Genomic DNA, 20,410 nt, shown 5'->3' with positions numbered 1-20,410 from the left:
GCAGAGGCAAATGAGCAGTGATCACCGCCTATGATCCTCAGTAATTTGTCCCCCAGTCATGTAAAGCCACCCATAGACATAAGTAATGTAGAAGTCCACCCATATCACTTCACGTGCACATTGAACCTGCCCATGTTCATACGAGGCTTTAAGTTCAGCAGGTTATTTTTACCTCCCTTCCTGTCAAAGCGTGCAAGCCTGAGACCAGGTCCTTAGCTTTCACATTAGAATCCCTCGGGGAGATTTCAGAACACACCGATGCCCAGGTCCCGTGGGGTAAGCATCAGTGACACTCTCATGTATTTCTCTTCCCTCTGGTTCTAAGGATTTAGGCAGATGGCACTTCTCTGGACACCTGAAATTAGGCACGGCAACATGACTTGCTTTGCCAGTGAATTTGAGCACAAGTGTGGAGCACTCCTGGGTGGAAGAGTTTAAGAGCTGGTGGCCAATGCTCCGTGTTTTCTTCTGCTACCTCGTCAACTCTCAATGTTCCAGATGCTAGAGCAGCTGTCAGCCTGTTCCTGGAGTGACATTACCGGGAGCATCACTTGCCCCCATCCACCTCGTTTGACATGGAGCATGAGAAAAAATTCGAGAATGTAAAGTGTGGGTTGTTTTATGAAATAATAGAACATGACTTCTAAGTACAAGCCAACTATTTTGCATGCATACCCAGTACTCTTGCCTGGAAAATCCCAGGCACAGAGGAGCCTGGTAGGCTACAGTCCATGGGGTCGTGAAGAGTAAGACACGACTGAGTGACTTCATTTTCACTTTTCACTTTCATCCATTGGAGAAGGAAATGGCAACCCACTGCAGTGTTCTTGCCTGGAGAATCCCAGGGACGGGGGAGCCTGGTGGGCTGCCATCTATGGGGTCGCACAGAGTTGGACATGATTGAAGCGACTTAGCAGCAGCAGCAGATAGCTCAATGGTAAAGAATCTGCCTGCCAATGCAGGAAACACAAGTTCAATCCCTGGGTTGGGAAGACCCTCTGGAGGAGGAAATAGCAAGCTCCTCCAGTATTCCTGCCTGGAGAATCCCGTGGACAGAGGGGCCTGGCAGGCTACAGTCCATAGGATCTCAAAGAGTCAGATTCGACTGAGCATGCATGCAACCTATTCTAATTCTTCAGGAAAATTCTCCCTAAGTCATGACTTAGAGGAAGACTATACATTTGTTCACAACATGATGCATACAAGTAGCCAGTTGTTGCCACTGGCAACATGATTTTCATCCATAATATTGGCTACTCACAATTTTACCTGGACATATTAGATTTGGGAATCTAAGCACCCAAGAATGATGCAACTCTCCTCTGTTGAGGCAATATGAAAGTCCTTTATATACTTTTCAGTCTTTTAAAACAACTTAATGAGTAAAGTCTTAACTGTTCTCATTTTACAGATGACAAAACAGAATCAGAGAGCTAGTAGACCAACCACAGCTTAAACAGCTTAAATCATTCCAATCCATGTTTTTCAAATTTCAAAATCTGTACCCTTTTGTGTTTCTCAAACATATTTTGCAGAATAATCCCCAAGAACTTTGTTCAAATTTCAGACTCCCTGGACGTCACAATGGGAAACTCTTATCCATTAAGCACAGAATAAAGCATCTGAGCTTTTCTGAAATATACCTGATTCACGTAGTATCTGCATTTCTTATATGCTTCCCCTCCCCAGTGTGTTGGATATGGCTGTCCACACACTATGCAGACAAACCCTATAAATTCAATATAGCCCTCCATACACTGTGTTCCCTATCTAGAGAAGAGCAGCCATTGTCTTACCCTGCTCACTCTTTCATCAGTTAGGGTTATTCGACTAATTTAAGCAGAACTGTAATCAGAAGGGGATTTTTCTGGTAGCTCAGTGGTAAAGAATCTGCCTGCCATTGCAGAAGACGCAAGTTCAGTTCCAGGGTTAGAAAGATCCTCTGGAGAAGGGAATGGCTACACACTCCAGTATTCTTGCCTGGGAAATCCCATGGAGAGAGCAGTCTGGCAGGCTACAGTTCATGGGGTCATAAAGAGTCAGACGTGACTTAGCAACGAAACAACAATAACAACAGTAATCAGAAGATATGGGATAACCCACCAAAATGGAAGAAGCAAACAGCTCAGAAAGAGCATCAAACAAGGTAGCCCCAAAGATCCAAGTAATTGGAGGCAATTTAGAGACTCACAAGGATATTAAAACTCTAAAGGATGAATTGACTCCAACTATTACTGTCTTTGACTGACTTTGTTCAAGATTCAGTTCTCAAACGAGAGATTCTGATAAGCCCAGATTAGTTGATTGCTGTTTGTTGACTAAGGAGGAGAAAGGTATCTTTTTGACCAAGACTGTATGCAAAGTAAAAAAGAGGATTACCCAAACATAAATCAAGGAGCTGCTATCAACCAAAAGTGGACATTGTGTTTAGAATAAAAGAAACCTGCCTGGAGGTGCCTGTGTAGTCCCTCCAGTTGTAAACATCTCACCATGAAAATCCTTCCTCCGAATTCTTCAAACTAGAGTGAAACCAGACTATAAGCCTAGTTTAATATGCTTCTGAATTTCTGCAGAGCAAATTTGAATTCCTCTACATCTTCTAAAAAAGAAATGGAGAAAAGGGAAAGCAAATTAAAAACATGCAATCTATTTCTCCAGCAGAGTTAGAACACAGAAGTCTAAACACTCCAAATTCACTTGTTCTTACTATCAGCATGAGGTGGATTGACATTGAGTCTAAGTAGAAGGTGATAAAGTTTGATTGATAAGGTTGTTATATTGGAGTCATCATCATCCCATGAAATAAAAATTGCTACATCAATAAACTGGAGTAGATTAACCACCATATATTATACAGGCAGTGAGAAAAATAATTGGTTTAAATCCCAGTTCCTTCCTCTCCGGCTGTATGACCTTGGAGGGTATATCACTTATTCCTTCTAAGTCTCATGGGGAGAATGTGAAACTTACCTGAAAGGATGTCATGATAATAAAACCACATAATACATTAAAGTTGCTGATACATAGCTGTTACTCAATAAGTGGTTGTTGAATTCATTGATTAGCTAATTTATGTAGGTTTGATACAGTGACTACCCCAGAAAAATATCTAAATAATATTTACTAATACTATTTTTAATAATAATTAAATATTATTATGTTAATAATAATAATGTTTTAATAATAGCATTTTATTATTACTCACACTTACGGGATGTAGTGACTTGGTCAAGGCACCAGGTGGCAGAAGATAATAAAAATTGCCACTTCAGAGTAGAGAAGAAAAATCCAAGTATTACAAAGATTTTCATGCTACATTTGTTCATGAAAATTTGTGATTCAAATTTCTTAAGTCAACGCACAATTTTTTAAATATATATTTTTATTTATTTGGCTGTGCTGGGTCTTAGTTGCAGCATGTGAACCCATGTTAAGACATGTGTGATTTTAGTTCCCCAACAAGGGATCAAACCCAGGCCCAGTGCATTGGGAGCACAGAGGCTTAGCCACTGAACCACAAGGGAAATGCCAGCACACAAATTTTGAAATGCCTTTTTTTTTTTTTTTTAAATATTATTTTATTAGTTGGAGGCCAATCACTTCACAACATTTCAGTGGGTTTTGTCATACATTGACATGAATCAGCCATATAGTTACACGTATTCCCCATCCCGATCCCCCCTCCCACCTCCCTCTCCACCCGACTCCTCAGGGTCCTCCCAGTGCACCAGGCCCGAGCACTTGACTCATGCATCCCACCTGGGCTGGTGGTCTGTTTCACCATAGATAATATACATGCTGTTCTTTCAAAACATCCCACCCTCACGTTATTACTTCACTTTCTGGCAGCAATTTCATTTTAGCATTTCAGTGTATCTACCTTTGCCTCTATCAAGTAATGACAAGCCAATCCCAAACATTATAGACATGATTTTATTTTATCCTCATCTCTCCTAGGAGGTATGTATTAACTCCTACCTAGACAGCATGACCAACCTAGACAGCATGCTAACCTAGACAGCATGACCAACCTAGACAGCATGCTAAAAAGCAAAGACATTACTTTGCCAACAAAGGTCCATCTAGTCAAAGCTATGGGTTTTCCAGTAGTCGTGTATGGATGTGAGAGTTGGACTATAAAGAAAGCTGAGCACTGAAGAATTGATGCTTTTGAACTGTGGTGTTGGAGAAGACTCTTGAGAGTCCCTTGGATAGCAAGGAGATCAAATCAGTCAATCCTAAAGGAGATCAGTGCTGAGTGTCCATTGGAAGGACTGACACTGAAGCTAAAACTCCAATACTTTGGCCACCTGATGGGAAGAACTGACTCATTAGAAAAGACCCTGATGCTGGGAAAGATTGAAGGCGGGAGGAGAAGGGGAACGACAGAGGATGAGATGGTTGGATGGCATCACTGACTCGATGGACGTGAGTTTGAGTAAGCTCCGGGAGTTGGTGATGGACAGGAAAGCCTGGCATGCTGCAGTCCATGGGGTCTCAAAGAGTCGGACACAACTGAGCAAATGAACTGAGGTTTTAACTCTACTTAACAGAGGAGAAAACTGAAGCTAGGGCAAAAATGAAATTCAAACCAAAGTTTGACAGAAATGCCTTGAAAAAAGTCTACTGCCTGCTCTCCCATGGTCCTTATTTTCTCTCAAGAAGTGTGAATCAAGAAATAACTAAAGTAACTCTTTTCAAGGAAAATATAAGAAGAAATCTCCAAGCTTATTATGCTTCATAAGTTTGCCTATGAATGTACACTATTAAATTTAACAGGCATAGTGTGAAAATTTTTAAATTGAAAACTATTAATAATGCAAAATATATACATAACACTCATATGCAAAAGTTTTAAAATACTTCGTGGTTTTAAAGTAAGTAATATATAGTGAACAGGCATCACAATTTTCTATTTACAACTGAAGGAACACAAAATATATGAGGATAAGTCATTTAATCAAAGTTGCTCCCTCCAAACCCATCTCAAAATTGGTTTTAGAATGCTCATATGCTAAGTTCCCTAGACCAAAGTAATGTTTATTCATTTGTCTTTTCATTCAACAAATATTTATTGAATACTAGTTTTTCATGTTGAGATGATTCCATGACCTAACTCTGTAGCTCCAAAGCTGTCCCAACATCTGTTCTCCTGAAGGAGAAGCACTCCAGGCCTTCATGAGGTCCTGTCCTGGGGCCATGGAATGGGAGGACAGAGAGATGCATTGTCACCACTCTTTTCCCAACCAACATCAACCTCCTTCCCAATCATCAAAAACTTGGTGCAGAGATGTCCATTCATTGGAAACGTGTGTAAGCTAGGACAGATACAGTGCATGCGTGCGTGCTAAGTTGCTTCAGTCAGCTCAATTCCAGAAAAATAAATGACCCAATCAAAAAATGGGCCAAAGAACTAAACAGACATTTCTCCAAAGAAGACATACAGATGGCTAACAAACACATGAAAAGATGCTCAACATCACTCATTATTAGAGAAATGCAAATCAAAACCACAATGAGGTACCATTACACGCCAGTCAGGATGGCTGCTATCCAAAAGTCTACAAACAATAAATGCTGGAGAGGGTGTGGAGAAAAGGGAACCCTCTTACACTGTTGGTGGGAATGCAAACTAGTACAGCCCCTATGGAGAACAGTGTGGAGATTTCTTAAAAAACTGGAAATAGAACTGCCATATGACCCAGCAAGCCCACTTCTGGGCATACACACCGAGGAAACCAGATCTGAAAGAGACACGTGCACCCCAATGTTCATCGCAGCACTGTTTATAATAGCCAGGACATGGAAGCAGCCGAGATGCCCATCAGCAGATGAATGGATAAGGAAGCTGTGGTACATATACACCATGGAATATTACTCAGCCGTTAAAAAGAACTCATTTGAATCAGTTCTAATGAGATGGATGAAACTGGAGCCCATTATACAGAGTGAAGTAAGCCAGAAAGATAAAGAACATTACAGCATACTAACACATATATATGGAATTTAGAAAGATGCTAATGATAACCCTGTATGCAAAACAGAAAAAGAGACACAGATGTACAGAACAGACTTTTGAACTCTGTGGGAGAAGGTGAGGGTGGGATGTTTCAAAAGAACAGCATGTATATTATCTATGGTGAAACAGATCACTAGCCCAGGTGAGATGCATGAGACGAGTGCTCGGGCCTGGTGCACTGGGAGGACCCAGAGGAGTCGGGTGGAGAGGGAGGTGGGAGGGGGGATCCGGATGGGGAATACGTGTAACTCTATGGCTGATTCGTGTCAATGTATGACAAAACCCACTGAAATGTTGTGAAGTAATTGGCCTCCAACTAATAAAATAAAATATAAAAAAATAAATAAATAAAATAAAATAAAATAAATAAATAAAAACTAAGTTGCTTCAGTCATGTCTGACTCTTTGTGACCCTATGGACCGTAGCCCTCCAGCCTCCTCTGTCCATGGGATTGTCCAGGCAAGAATACTGGAGTGGGTTGCCATTTCCTTCTCCAGGGGAATCTTCCCCACCCGGGGTTCGAACCAGCGTCTCTTATGTCTCCTGCACTGGCAGGAAGGTTCTTTACCACTAGCCCCACCTGGGAAGCCTGAGCATAGATACAGTAAGTCCCCTAAAACAAACCTTCAAGTTTCAAACTTTCAAAGATGCAAATGTGCGTTGACATATCCGATCGTGTAAGTTAGTTCATGAGTTTGTTGTACATTGTCACATGCGTGCATTCTCTACAAGTGGTTGTGGTTTTTGTATTTTACTGCACAGTACTGTATAGAGTGGAGCAGTAAAGTATCTTCATTTCAAGCCCAGGATGTCCAGACGCAAGTGTAAAAGCAGCAGTGATGTAGCCGGTACAGTACTACCCAGACATCACTGCATTGTTTTTTCAAGAGGGGACCAAAACCTGTGCCATCAACATCCAGCGTGCGTGAAATTGCAGCCTGCCCTCTGTCTCCTATTGCTGACAATCTTTCAGCTCTCCCACCACTCCCCTCCTCTCCCTCCTCCAGTAACACATCTTGCCTGTTCACTCGATGCCAGCCTCTGTGGGCCAGCTATTGTACTGTCCTGCTGTACTTTTCAAAGTACTGCACTGTAAGATCAAAAAGTTTTCCTTTATTTTGTGTGTGTTTATTTTTTTATTTGTGTGGAAAGTATTATAAACCTCTGTCCATGGAATTCTCCAGGCAAGAATACTGGAGTGGGTTGCCATTTCTTACTCCAGGGGATCTTCCCAACCTAGGTATCGAACCCACATCTCTGGCATCTCCTGCATTGGTAGGCAGATTCTTTACCACTAGTGCCACTGGGAAGCCCGACAGTACCATATAGCTGATCGTACTTGTTGGGTATCTATGCTAACTTTGTTGGCCTTATAAACAAACTGGGTTTACGAACGCACTCTCCAAATGAAACTCATTTGTATATAGGGGACTTACCATTACAGCTCAGCCATTCCAGAGACCATTTTGCAACCCACATAGTATGTAAAACAAACTATAAGGTAATAATATCCTTAAAGAATACAGCAGTGTCCTGTGGTCCCTGATGACTGTATCATCATCATCAGCTAGAATATAAGTCAAGTATGGAGTCCTGGACTCTACTCCAGACCTACCAAGTTAGTAGCCCCTGGGATAGGGCCAGGAAATTCACATCACATTTTTAACAGGTTCATTAGGTGACTGTGGTTTAAAAACAAGTTTGAAAATTAAATACTGGAGAATTTCTTTTAGCCAAGAGAATCAAGGAGGGGAGTGTCACTGGAGTAAGGCTGTGAATATAGGGAAAGAACATTTCACCATAGGAAAACAGTAGCTTGAGCAAAGGCAAAGCAGAGTGTAAGAACAGGTCCCTTGGAATGGGCCAAAGGATGCATGACAGTCTTTAGTAAGAAATAAAGTTGGAATGGTCCAAAGGCTCAGGTCAGAGGTGTTGTATATGTCATGCCAGGGAGTGTGAGCTTCACTCTTTAGAGTTGGGAAATGAGTTAAGATACAATACTGATTCCAGTCACGTTTAATGTGGTCCTACACCATCCCAACCCACTGGCTTATTTTCCATCTTCACAATCCCCTCAAGCTTGAATAAACTCAAAGGAGGGATTTCTTTGGTTCAAAAAAAAAAAAAACATAAAATATCAGAGGGGACAAAGATTGAGTATGGTGGTTTTCAAACTAAGGTGGCAAAATCTGGCAGCACCCAAGAGGCCAGTCAACTCCGTGTCTCCCCACCTTGTTTAACGGGGTTTAACCTCTCATTTGAAGAAACTGTTTGAAATATGCTAGACTCCAAAGGGAAAGGGGCATGAGACATGGCTGTAAAAGATGGGATCTTTAATTGTTTCTTTCGTAAGTGACCCTGTAAGTCTCCTTGTCATGGAAAAATTCTTCTGTCTCTTGAAGAAGGACTCAACGACCCTCTTAAAGCCTGTCTCATACTGAAAACATCTCCATAAATTTTTAACTTTGTCTCAAATCTCATTCCGTGAAAGACTCTCTCACCATGGCAGATCCTCCAGCCTCACTTCTATGCTCAGCACCCTTAACTCACAGGTGAAAGAGCCCATGGGATGATCAAAGTGTGAATGAGGGCTGATCAGTTACCATCAATGGCTTTGCAGTGTCAGCAGCCTATAGAAGGCTTGCTGGTGGACTCCTTCTAGGGACGTATCTTTTCCTTTAAAGTTCAGTTCAGTTCAGTTCAGTCGCTCAGTCGTGTCCGACTCTTTGCGACCCCATGAATCGCAGCACGCCAGGCCTCCCTGTCCATCACCAACTCCTGGAGTCTACTCAAACCCATGTCTATCGAGTCAATGATGCCATCAGAGTTAAAACAGGTAAGTAAACAAAGAAACATTCTGGCAAAAATAGTGAGGTGGCTGCAAATCTAACTCTTTCAGAAATGGTGGAGCTAAATTGGTGGTATTAACATTTTAAATAATATTAAGTATTTCTACACAAAAAGTTACACAGTTATATTTACAATCATGTATCTTTTTAAAACATGGGTATAGTTTGGGTGTCCCTGGCGGCTCATGGGTAAAGAATCTGCCTGCCAGTGCAGGAGATGCATTCTTCCCTGGGAAATCCCATGGACGGAGGAGCCTGGCGAGCTACAGTCCACAGGGTCACAAAGAGTCTGACATGACTTGGCGAGGAAAAAGCAACAACAAATAAAGCAGTTTGTTTAGACCACAGGACACGAAACCTCTCTAGTTAAACAAGGCAGGAAGACTCAAACTGATGACTGCTGACCTTGGATTGACATTGTCTTCTTACAAGTAGTCACAGCAGATCGAGATATCACAGGCAATTAGCTAAAAGAAGTAAGTCAATAAGAACTAGCAAATAGGTTCGCCACCGTGACACTCTTCCTCAGATCTAGTTGGCTTCTGCCAAGACATACCCACCAGTGAAACTGTCATTGTAAAGGAAGCAAGAAGTGACATTCACTGACCCCTTCCCAGCACTCATCTCTCTAGACTGATAGCAAACATTAGATGCTACTGACCAGCTTTTTTCCCCACTTTTCACCTGCCACTTCTCCTTCCTACCACTCTGTTGCTTCCTTCAGGAGTTCCTCTCCCTCCTTTCATCCTTCTGAATGGAAGCATCCATCCCAGTCCTATCCTTGGGTTGCTACTTCTGTCTCTCACAGATCTCACCTCTGTCCACAATCACTCAGAAGTCACTGGAATGGTAGCTCTTCTGTAAGTCTGTTGTTGTTGCTCATTGTTCAGTCTCTAAGTTGCGTCCAACTCTTTGGTACCCCATGGACTGCAGCAGCACACCTGTCTTCCCTTACTTTATCTCTCTGAGCGTGCTCAAACTCATGTCCATTGAGTCGATGATGCCATCCAACCATCTCATCCTCTGTCACCCCTTCTCCTCCTGCCTTCAATCTTTCTCAGCATCAGCGTCTTTTCCTGCGAGTCAGAGGAGCTGACTCGCAGAAAAAGACTCTGCTGTGTTCTATATTGACTTGTATTTTCTAGGTTACATTTGTATAACATAGAGGATGGGGAAGGACTTTCAATATATGCCATTAAAGGTGGAAAGCATCAATAAATTAGTGGCAGACTTGGTTACCCAAAACATCAAACTTCCACAGGGGGGCAAAAAAAAATATCTTACATCGATAGCTCCAGGCCTATATTTCCACCTCCCTCCCTTCCATGCTACTGGCTTGCTTCCTAGGTCTGTTTATAGTTTGCTCTCCTCCAATCACCATCTTACCCATAATCAAGTAGGACAAAGATCTCTGAACTATTATCCAACACTTAACCCAAGAGCATACCTGTCATCTCTGGTAGGCCAAACTTATCAGAACTCAATTCCTTTTCTTACAAATGGAGAGAATTGACCCATAAATTTTCTGAAGTCTTCATTCCGAAATTATGATTCTGTCTCTGTCTCTCTTATTAAAGCCTTTATTCCTTCTGTTGCAGTTTGAGTGGGGATAATAAATAACCACCTTTCTCTCCCTGAGTTTAGAACAAATTAAGAAATAAAACACATTCAGTCCAGTTGAGTTCAGTCACTCAGCTGTACCCGACTCTTTGTGACCCCATGGACCACAGCACACCAGGCCTCCCTGCCCATCACCAACTCCCGGAGTTTACTCAAACCCATGTTCATTGAGTCAGTGATGCCATCTAACCACCTCATCCTCTGTCCTCCCTCCTTCAATCTTTCCCAGCATCAGGGTCTTTTCCAATGACTGAGCTCTTCACATCAGGTGGCCAAAGTATTGGAGTTTCAGTTTCAACATCAGTAAAACACACTAGAGAGAAACAAATGGTAACCAAGGGAAGGATGTTCTTACTGATTATGTTGAGTTTGGAAAATATAAGTTGAATGCATGGCCACATAAATATGCTAACACTCTCCCTCCCAACACAGAATTAAATTCAATTAAGCTCAAGGCTGAACTTCACCACCACGGTCCCACATCTCCTGCCCTTAACCCATGACAGAGGAGAAACAAAAGAGAGAATGTGAGACTGAGTCACATGAGTTCATCTGTTCCTCACCCTACGCAGAGGTAGTGTATAAACCTAGTGGAAGTGCCCATATGTGAAGTGGAAGGATTAAGAAAGTCTCTCATGCTCCAGTGGGGAGTTAATCCTCTCACTCTACCTCCAACCATGACTTGTTTCCTATTTCTTGATTACTGGCCTAGTTCAGGGTCCTGTCACCCTCACTAAGAAAATGCTATCATCTCTAAATTGGTTTTCCCATCTCTGGCCTTCCCACCATCTTATCCATTCTGAGCATCACTTCCAGATTAGCCTTCCAAATCAGGTCATGGTCATAGGGTTGCTACACAAAACCTGAAGTGGAAGTCAGGAAAACATGGACTTTAATCCTGGTTCTCTTACTAATGAGCTATATGACCGTGTGCATGTCATTTAATCTTCTTGGGTGCAGGGCCATCTTCTCTACAGTGTAGCAAGGTTAGACTATCTCTTCCTACTGCATAACATCCATTCAAAGTTCTAAATGTTCAGTAAATTTGTCTAGATACTAGCTAATTTGCCCATTAGCATGGTATATATGGTTCTATACCATTGACTAATGACTTCCAGACTATGTTCCCAGATTTTTTTTATATTTATTTATTTACATTTTCATTACTATACTTAAATTTTTATTTTTATTTTAAAATTTATATATTTTTTAATTGGAGGAAAACTGCTTTACAATATTGTGTTAGTTTCTGCCATACAACACCACAAATCAGTCATAATTAGATACATAATTTATTTATTTACATTGGCCACATAATGCAAAGAGCCAACTTACTAGAAAAGACCCTGATGCTGGGAAAGATTGAGGGCAGGAGAAGGGGGTGACAGAGGTTGAGATGGTTGGATGGCATCATTGACTAAATGGATATGAGTTTGAGCAAACTCCAGGAGATAGTAAAGGGCAGGGAAGCCTGGCATGCTGCAGTCCATGGGGTTGCAAAGAGTCAGACAATGACTTAGCAACTAAACAACATTTATTAGAGTGTGCCAGGTTTTCGCTGCAACATGTGGGATCTAGTTCCCTGACCAAGGATCAAACCCAGGCCCCCTGGATGGGGAGCACTGAATCTTGGCCACAGGGCCACCAGGAAATTCCCTGTTCCCACACTTCTTCAGGGGCCTGTCTTTTCTAGCAAAATCGATCTCTAAAACACGCAATATTTTATTATTCTGTGCTGTTCCTTTATCTGCAACTCCCACTCTGCTTCTCCAGAGACTGTATGTTCTAGAAGATCCCATGCTTCTTTCCCAAGGCTTTTCATAGGCAGAAGTGCTTCTTCTATCTTCAGATCTAGGTTGGAGCTATGTCTGTCATACATCCACCTGTATCAGGGAAATGCACTGCCCCCTGAATGGCCACACCCCTCTCTCCCACTCTCTTTCCAGATAAGAGAGTGGATGGAGTTTTGTAACTAGTTCTAGAACATGGACTGATATGTAAAAGGGATGAATCCTACTTCTGGACCAATTGACCCTCCAGTCTTCTCTTTCTCAGCTGTGGCAATCTGGCAAAGGTGTTTAGATGTCTGTTTCACAAGATCTCGTGACATGAGTGGGGAGGACAATTTGATTAGGCAAGTGGGATATGTTACAACAGCTTGTTCTAACTCACTGCCTGAAAGCTAGTGAGTTGCCTCCTACTATCTCCTCAGCTATACACAGAGGTATCCAGAGCACTGTTGGGGTATCAATATCTATCATACACTTTTGCTCTTAATTAATCAGCATAATCTATGAAAATAATAAGAGTTATTATAATACTGTGGGCGTCCCTAGTGGCTCAGCAGTAAAGAATTCGCATGCAATGCAGAAGATACAGGAGATACAACATACAGGTCCAATCCCTGGGTCAGAAACATCCCCTGGAAGAGGAAATGGCAACCCAATCCAGTATTCTGGCCTGGAAAATTTCACAGACAGATGATCCTGGCGGGCTACAGGATCACAAAGAGTCAGACAGGATTGAAGCAACTGAGCAGGCATGGCAATACTATACTCAGTTCAGTTCAGTCGCTCAGTTGTGTCCAACTCTTTTCGATGCCATGGACTGTGGCACGCCAGGCTTCCCTGTCCATTACCAACTCCCAAAGCTTGCTAAAACTCACGTCCATCAAGTCGGTAATGCCATCCAACCATCTCATCCTCTGTCATCCCTTCTCCACCTGCCTTCAATCTTTCCCATCTATCAGGGTCTTTTCCAATGAGTCAGTTCTTTGCATCAGGTGGCTAAAGTATTAGAGTTTCAGTGTCAACATCAGTCCTTCCAATGAATATTCAGGACTGATTTTCTTTAGGATGGACCGATTGGATCTCCTTGCAGTCCAAGGGACTCTCAAGAGTCTTCTCCAACACCACAGTTCAAAAGCATCAATTCTTTGGTGCTGAGCTTTCTTATGTTTATCGTGTAAATTATGTATTGTATTGTACTACATATTATGTCACAGTGACATATTATGTCACTGTTATTATCTTGTTTAACATAAATACAAGTGTTTCTTATATTTTACATTGTTTTTACCTAAAAATCAGCTTTTCATTTAATGCTTTAAAGATAGAATTGAATTTCTGCTCTAAGCAATATGGCAGAGACTCAAGCAGAGAGTGCCAGTGTTTTAGAAATTGAACTCTTCTCCCTTATTTGTTGGATTTTATGACATTTTTTGCCACTTCCTAAAAATACAATGACTTTAAAACCAAGAGACTCTGATATGACTAAAACGAAGCCTCAGAGACATTAGGTGACCTACCTAAGTTCACACAGGTGCAGCAAGGTGCTACACGGTTTGAGTATAAAACAGCCTCCACGACTAGCCTGCTGGTCCAGTGGCTGAGACTCATTGTTTCCAATATAGGGGGCATGGGTTCAATCCCTGGTCAGGGAACGAAGCTCCCACATGCCACATAGTGTGGCCAAAAATTTTTTTAATTTTTAAAAATTAAATACAATTAAAAAATAAGACAACCTCCAAAGGAATCTGGGGAAGCTTGAAAATGATGCTTTTCTTTCTCCTTCTGTACACATCTTCAAGGATCATCCCTTTTCATTCTCTTTCAAGTTGTTATTACAAAAAATTTCAAGAACACAATGAAAAGTAGAGCTAATGGCCCAATGAGCTTCCATTTATCCATGACCCAGATCCAACAGATATCAAGATTTTGCCCACTTGCTTCATTTATTTTTAATTTTTAAAAATATTAATATTTTCTTACATAACCATATTGCTGTTGTCACACAACAACTTTTTAAATTCTTACGGTGATTTTTTTTAAATTAAAATCAAGGGAAAAATTAATTTTGCTGAAGACATTCTTTTGAAACACAGCACCATACCCCCTTGTGAAATCTTGAGATGCCCTCAGATTCAACAAAGGACAAGCAACCACTTGTGGGCTGTCTCTGATAGTCTCCAGGGCTTGCAGGTGGTATCATCAGGTGACAGTGGACACAGGACAGCCAGCTTGTGTTCTCCTTCCAAACGTAAACACCCACTCCCAGGATGAAAGGTTATCTCTGCTCCACTCCACCAAAAGCCTCTTCCCTTAGCCATTTGGCTGGAGCTTTTGTTCCAATGATGCCCTTAAGGTAAGTGAGGCTTGAATGGGAGAAGGTGTGTAGGAAGGGGGTGTGTTCCAAGGGGCTGCTGAGATTCAGGGGAAGATAGTCGAGAAACCCAAGTACGGAGGAGCTATGTTGGTGTCACCTACTGTTAATAGGTGTTTGATGTTGTAAATATCTGTTGCGATAGGGTGTGTGTTTGTGTATATGTATTGCTCTAAATGTTGATTTGTGTGGAAATGGACTCAGAAAACAGCAGGGGGTGATTGGAAAGACTTTCGTCAGCCGATTGAAACTGTGAAAGTGGGGGACCTTGTTTAGTATCCATTACAAATCTCCTGGAGAGGAACTCCCCAGGTCAGTAGGTGCCCAATATGCTACTGGAGATCAGTGGAGAAATAACTCTAGAAAGAATGAAGAGACACAGTCAAAGCAAAAACAACACCCAGTTGTAGATGGGACTGGTGATGGAAGTAAAGTCTGAAGCCTTAAAGAGCAATATTGCATAGGAATGTGGAATGTTAGGTACATGAATCAAAACAAATTAGAAGTGGTCAAATAGGAGATGGCAAGAGTGAACCTTGACATTTTAGGAATCAGTGAACTAAAATAGACTGGAATGGGTGAATTTAATTCAAATGGCCATTATATCTACTACTGTGGGCAAGAATCCCTTAGAAGAAATGGTGTAGCCATCATAGTCAACAAGAGTCTGAAATGGTGTACTTGGATGCAATCTCAAAACCGACAGAATGATCTCTGTTTGTTTCCAACGCAAGCCATTCAATATCACAGTAATCCAAGTCTATGCCCAGACACCTAATGCTGAAGAAGCTGAAGTTGAACAGTTCTATGAAGACCTACAAGACCTTCTAGAACTAACACCCAAAAATGATGTCCTTTTCATTATAGGGGCTGGAATGCAAAAGTAGGAAGTCAAGAGATACCTGGAGTAGCAAATTTGGCCTTGGAGTACAAAACGAAGCAGGTCAATAGCTAACAGAGTTTTGCCAAGAGAATGCACTGGTCATAGCAAACACTCGCTTCCAACAACACAAGAGACAACTCTACACATGGACATCACCAGGGGTCCAGTACCAAAATCAGACTGATTATAATCTTTGCAGGCAAAGATGGAGACGCTCTCTCTATACAGTCAGCAAAAACAAGACCGGGAGCTGACTGTGGCTTAGATCATGAAAGCCTTGTTGCCAAATTCAGACTTAAATTGAAGAAACTAGGGAAAACCACCAAAACATTCAGGTATGACATAAAGTAAATCAGTTACCGATTATACATTGGAACTGACAAATAGATTCCAGGGATTAGATCTGATAGAGTGTCCGAAGAACTATGGATGGAGGTTTGTGACATTGTACGGGAGGCAGGGATCAAGGCCATCTCCAAGAAAAAGGAATGCAAAAAGCCAAAAGGGATGTCTGAGGAGGCCTTACAAATAGCTGAGAAAAAAAGAGAAGTGAAAGAAGGGAAGAGAAAAGAGAAGAAATACCCGTTTGAATGCAGAGTTCCAAAGGATAGCAAGGAGAGATAAGAAAGCCTTCCTCAGTGATCAGTGCTAAGAAATAGAGGAAAACAAAAGAATGGGAAAGACTAGAGATCGCTTCAAGAAAATTAGAGATACCAAGGGAATATTTCATCCAAAGATGGGCACAATAAAGGACAGAAATGGTATGGACCTAAGAAAAGTAGAAGATATTAAGAAGAGGTGGCAAGAATATACAGAAAAACTATACAAAAAAGATCTTCATGATCCAGATAACCACGATGGTATGATCACTCACGTAGAGCCAGACGTCCTGGAATGTGAAGTAAAGTGGGCCTTAGGAAGCATCACTATGAACAAAGCTAGTGGAGGTGATGGAATTCCAGTTGAGCTATTTCAAATCCTGAAAGATGATGCTATGAAAGTGCTGCACTCAATATGCCAGCAAATTTGGAAAACTCAGCAGTGGCCACAGAACTGGAAAAGGTCAGTTTTCATTCTAATCCCTAAGAAAGGCAATCCCAAAGAATGCTCAAACAACTGCACAGTTGCACTCATTTCACATGCTAGCAAAGTAATACTCAAAATTCTTCAAGGCCGGCTTCAACAGTATGTGAACCGTGAAATTCCAGATGTTCAAGCTGGATTTAGAAAAGGCAGAGGAACCAGAGATTGAATTGCCAACATCCATTGGATCATTGAAAAAGCAAGAGAGTTCCAGAAAAACATCTACTTCTGCTTTATTGACTGTGCCAAAGCCTTTGACTTTATGGATCACAACAAACTGTGGAAAATTATTAAAGAGAGGGGAATACCAGATCACCTGACCTGCCTCTTGAAAAACTTGTATGTAGGTCAGGAAGCAACAGTTAGAACTGGACATGGAACAACAGACTGGTTCCAAATAGGAAAAGGAGTACATCAAGGCTGTATATTGTCACCCTGCTTATTTAACTTATATGCAGAGGACATCATGAGAAACGCTGGGCTGGAAGAAGCACAAGCTAGAATCAAGATTTCCAGGAGAAATATCAATAATCTCAAATACACAGATGACACCACCCTTACGGCATAAATCGAAGAACTAAGAGCCTCTTGATGAATGTGAAAGAGGAGAGTGAAAAAGTTGGCTTAAAACTCAACATTCAGAAAACTAAGATCATGGCATCTGGGCCCATCACTTCATGGGGAATAGATGGGGACACAGTGGAAACAGTGTCAGATTTTATTTTGGGGGGCTCCAAAATCACTACAGATGGTGACTTCAGCCATGAAATTAAAAGACGTTTCCTCATTTCAAGGAAAGCTATGATGAAACTAGACAGCATATTCAAAAGCAGAGACATGACTTTGCCAACAAAGGCCCATCTAGTCAAAGCTATGGTTTTTCCAGTAGTCATGTATGAATGTGAGAGTTGGACTATAAAGGATGCTGAGTACCAAAGAATTGATGCTTTTGAACTGTGGTGTTGGTAAAGACTCTTGAGAGTCCCTTGGACTGCAAGGAGATTCAACCAGTCTATTCTAAAGAATCAGTCCTGAAGATTCATTGGAAGGACTGATGTTGAAGCTAAAATTCCAATACTTTGGCCACCTGATGTGAAGAACTGACTCATTTGAGAAGACCCTGATGGTAGGAAAGATTGAAGGTGGAAGAGAAGGGGACGACAGGGGATGACGTGGCTGGATGGCATCACCGACTCAATGGACATGGGTTTGGGTAGGCTCCAGGAGTTGGTGATGGACAGGGAAGCCTGGTGTACTGCAGTCCATGGGGTGGCAAAGAGTCGGTCACAACTAAGCAACTGAACTGAACTGAGCATATCTCCTAGCATATGACTTATAACCTTTGATAAAAAGTAACAAAAATAGAAAGAAAGAGAGAGGGACATCCCTGCTCCTCCCGAGGTTAAGATGGTTAAGACTCCGTGCTTCCAGTGTTTGATTCCTGGTGGGGGAACTAGGATCCGGCATGCTGCATGGCCACAATGAAACAAAAAGGAAACAAACAAAACTGAGCTGAAGATGGAAGAGCTGTGATTTACAATCCGTGTAGTCCTGGGCGAGTCCTTGATCCCTAAGCTTCGATTTCCTGAGCTGACAGTGAGGAGAGAAGCCGCCTCTCATTGGTGTCAGCACAGCAAAGACTTGAGAAAATGTATGCAAAAGGGACCTGCTAGAAACCATCCTCTAAGGACGAGGTCAGTTCGGGTGGAATGCGCTTCACCCGGCTCCCAGCTTATCCCTGTGATCCAGTTGGGGAGAGGGCCTGACTCTGGTTTACTTCTCCTGTCTATGGTTGGTCATAACATTTCAGGAGGGCAGAAGTTTAGGCCTGGGTCACCCAGAAAGCACAATCAAGAGATGGGAGCAGGGGACCTCAGGCTGAGGGCCTCATCTTCACAGGCTGAGTGTTTCTCTGACTTCAGTGCCTAAGATGGCCCAGGACCCTGGGCCTGAGACATCAATGGGAAAAATCTCAAGGGCAAACTGAAAGGGAAAAGTTGTGGGACAAACACCTGCGCCTCACCCTGTTTCTAGAAAAAAATATATATTTCATTATTTGTCAATGTGTGTAAGATTAGAAATCATTGAAGCTGTTGGCTTAATATGGTTAAATCATTGAACTGTTTTGTTCCCAGAAAGAATCATGGTTAAATCATTGAACTGTTTTGTTCCCAGAAAGAATCTGTGATGGCTTCACAAGGCTTGGGGTAGGGAGGAAAAGAAAATTGGAATGAGTCCCTTCTTGCCATCTGTAGGGAGAGATGAGAGAGGAGCCCAGTCACAGGGTATAGTGAGGTACAAGGGGAAAGGGTGCCCTCCAAGCTGAACCTCCAGTCCCGGAGCTGGGCGCAGGCTGAGGTGTCCCAACTGCACCTCTTTGGGCCTGACAAAGACACCATGGGGCAGGCTGGGAATTTCACTGCAACAAAGTCAAGCACAGTAATAGTAACAATAATAATAGAGAAGACTGGACTTCCCTGGTAGTCCAGGGGTTAAGAATCTGCCTGCCAATGTAGGGGACACAGGTTCAGTCTCTGGTCTGGGAAGATCCCACATGCCACAGAGCAACTAATCTACTGGGAAAAACCTTAGCTTTGACACTATGGCCTTTTATCGGCAAAGTGATGTCTGCTTTTTAATGTGCTGTCTAGGTTTGTCATAGCTTTTCTTCCAAGGAGCAAGCGTCCTTTACTTTCATGACTGAAGCTGAAACTTCAGCTATCCACAGTGATTTTCCCGCAGTGATTTTGGAGCCCAAGAAAATAAAATCTGCCAGTTTCCACTTGTTCCCCATCTATTTGCCATTTAGTGATGGGACTGGATGCCCTGATCTGTTTTTTGAATGCTGAATTTTAAAGTCAGCTTTCTCACTCTCCTCTTTCACCTTCTCCAAAAGGGTCTTCAGTTCCTCTTGACTTTCTATCAAGATATGCTCAGGGGTAATTGTTCTTCCCTTTGCACCATTTCCACTTACAGAAGGTGTCATAGGGATGCCCTACTTTTGGACAGCGGTGGCAAACTGTATTGTCACTTAACCTACTTAACCTAGATTCTATGCCAGAGGTTGGCAAATATGTTCTGAAAAGGGTCAGATAGTAACTATTCTCTGTTGCACAGGCCAGATGGTCTCTATTACAGCTATCAACCTGGGCAAAAGTAGCCTTAGACAAGACACAAACAAGTGGGTGTGGCTGTATTCTATTATAACTTTATCAAAAAGCCAGCACCTGATTAGACTGATGGCTTATAGCTTGCTCAACCTGGACCAATGGGTCTCAAAGTGGTCCCCAGACCATCAGCATATATATCATGGGAAAAAACCATCATGCAAATTTGGGGACCCTTTCCTAGACTTAGGAATCAGAAACTAAGGAGGCACCAATCTGTGCCTCAGCAAGCCCTCCCACGGGGTTTATGATGTGTGCTGAAGTTCTAGGACACTGATCGAGACAATGTACTCATCTTTGTCTTTTAAGACCTTAACACTTTTAAAGAGTATAAGCCTATCATTTTGTAGGAAATCCTTCCATTTGGGTTTGATCAGTGCTTGTTCATGATTAACAAATGTTAATCATGCTTGTTCAGGTTATACATTTTTGTGGGCAAGGACTTCATGAAAATGATATTGTGTCCCCCTCATGGAAGTGATCACAAAGCATATCAACTTTGGAGGCTAACTGTTGATCACTTGATTAAAGTGTCTGCCAAGTTTCTGCATCACAATGTTACTATTTTTCTGTTTGTATCTAAAGTATCTTGTGGGAATATATTGTAAACTATGTAAATACTTTAAT

The sequence above is a fragment of the Muntiacus reevesi genome, chromosome 19 (genome assembly GCF_963930625.1).
Source record: "Muntiacus reevesi chromosome 19, mMunRee1.1, whole genome shotgun sequence".
In the NCBI taxonomy this organism is placed as follows: domain Eukaryota; kingdom Metazoa; phylum Chordata; class Mammalia; order Artiodactyla; family Cervidae; genus Muntiacus; species Muntiacus reevesi.
The sequence above is the reverse complement of the archived record's forward strand: the minus strand, read 5'-3'. Positions refer to the sequence as shown.